We start from the raw sequence: 2,686 nt of genomic DNA on the forward strand, positions 1-2,686 counted from the left end.
TTTATGTAAAATGGGATTAGACTCGGCAGGATCAACTTCGTGACTTTTTACCACACCCCTTTTCATACAGCACTTAGAGGCACAGAAAGGTGGAAGGGGGCAAGCAGCAACACGGAGTGGGACAGAAGAGGGAAGACGCAAATACATGCACTTTTAATGAGTGCTGCAACAAAAACTTTTTAAAGTACCTAGAATGCACGCAAACAGTGGAAGGATGCTAGGTGCTGCAAGACAGCAATACTTGGGCCATGCTCCATGGGAGGGACAAACACATGAACAGGAACTGAAACCGGTACAAGCTGACCAAAGGGAAGCAAGGAAATGAGAGTGACGATGAAGTCAGCCAATGGTAAGCAATGGATGGGCTGTAAGCCCCTTGTAAGTAAACAAAATGTCTTGCAAGTCACAGCGCATGTGGCGGTGCACACCATCCTTTTGTTATTATTCCTTAGCGCACCTTGATGGATTGGAAGAAGTGTAGCCCCTAAAAGAACTTTAGTGCTTCCTGCTCGTCTCAATTTAAGGAGTTAAAGGTGGCAATTTTAATGACAGATGTGCAACACATTAGGTCCTACAAAAGTAACAGACAACAAAGTCTTAACCTTAAGGGTTTTATTTTAAGAAGTTTAGGCATACAGGAGTTAAGTCAATGTGGTTTAAATCCATTAGTCCATATATCAAGAGTGCTAAGTTAAATGATGACGTATGCAGCAACAGTAGATTGTTATGTTTGGAATGATGTTTTAGAATGTTTTGATTGGAAGGAGTGGCAGTTCAGTTGTCACTAGGGAGGCTGAAAGGAGAGCGTTTGTAGGAGAATAAATATGTCATCTCATTGGATCTGCCTGTGCCTATTCATTGCAGACACTACACATTAGCGATGATTGGCTAGTTCCCATACTGTTCCACCCCTGGTGTAAATGTTATACATCATCTATATACAAAACAGTACGAGATAGAAGCGATTCCAAATACACACACCAGGCTTAAACCATTCTTCAAGACTACATTGCGCTACATCAAAAAGGCAGAAATTAAAGTATCAATAAGGACAATTTGCCTTTTCTCTCCCACGCAGTTACTGTCTCGAGGTCTGCAGTGCTATCTCATCTTCCTTTAGAAAACACTGGATTAGACGAAATAACGCAAGACTAAATAACGTCTTCAAATACGCCTATTTTCAAGTATTACAAGGAGGAAGTTGTTTTATAGCCAGGCAATCACTAAAACAATGCAACACAATAAGATGATGGACAGAGTGCTGAAACATTTCAAACACTCACCCCCAGTCACAGATCTGAGTTAAATCCATCATTCTTTTGCTCACCATGCCACCCCAGTTTGTTCTGAGCCATAAGCAAATCAGTCTTGATCCTGCTTCCCATGGGAACAGTCCAGTCTGAACTTCCAGTCCAGTTCCGCCCTGGACTGTAAACAAGCATCCTGGGACCGGTTTCAGGCTACCACTCATCTGCCACGCTAACTTGAATCCAGAGGCACAGCAAACAAGGGATCCAAGTCTGGGCATACTCTGACCACTTAGGGCGAACATAGTAACAGAACAAGAGGATGGGCAAAGTGCTGAAACCTTTCAAACACTCACCGCCAGTCACAGACCTGGGTTAAATCCATTCTTCCTGTGCTCACCATGCCACCCCAGTTTGGACCAAGCTAATTGCAAATCAGTCTTGACCCTGCTCCCTATGGGAACAGCCCAGCCCGAACTGTCAGGCCTAGTCCTCTCTGGACCCGAACAAGCATTTTGGGACCAATTTCAGGGTATCACCCCGCACTAGCAATACATGAAATCATTTTAGAGAATGAGCCAATTGATGCACTGATAAAAGATTAAACAATTCAAGAAGCAAAGAGAATAATAAAGTTGAATAAACACATAAATAATGCTGAGCTGTGGCTTCAAAATAGCTACATCACATGCACTGTCTCAGGCGAGACCTAAAAAAGTTTCTGTGTCCTGTCTGGAAGCTAGTGATATTCTTAAATTGAAGACTGTGTGCATTCTGGTGCCTGGGGTTGAAAGCTTTGTGGAAAGAAGGATTAATACATTAGTACAGACCTTAAAACCCAGCCCGATCTCCAGAATTTGACACACTAACGGCATAATTTGGACCATGACCTAGAAGAAGTTCTGGCTGCCTGGCAGCCACCAACAGCGTTATTTGTAAATGCCAGGTAGCTTTGGGCATGGATGAATAACAATCACACATGCCATGACTGTGGAGTGTCATTCCATGTATGTACAGAGGTGTGATTTTGCCATCAGTATATGCAGGGCTCGTGCTGGGCATGGGCAGTGTGGACCCCTGCCCAGGGCCCCGCAGTCAGCCCCCCAACTTGGGGCCTCGCACAAATATGTAACAGTCAGGCAACGGCATGAAAGGTGCCACCTTGCAAGTGCGCCACCGTGGGGGGCCCCTCCCCTGGCCTCACTGCTACTGATAGAGATCAGGGTGTATATAATATCCCTACTTCCACGGATAGAGTAATCTCACAGTTACACGCACATACATTCTTCATACACTAGGGCCCATTTCACTAACATACGCTCAAATACTCTACCAGCAATAACCTGTGGAAAGAAAAAACTCCTAAACACCCTGCATCTATATCGGGGTCGATAAGATCTAGTTATTGAGACTGCCCTTAAACATAATCTAAACAATCT

The sequence above is a fragment of the Triturus cristatus genome, chromosome 4_2 (genome assembly GCF_964204655.1).
Source record: "Triturus cristatus chromosome 4_2, aTriCri1.1, whole genome shotgun sequence".
Classification (NCBI taxonomy): Eukaryota; Metazoa; Chordata; class Amphibia; order Caudata; family Salamandridae; genus Triturus; species Triturus cristatus.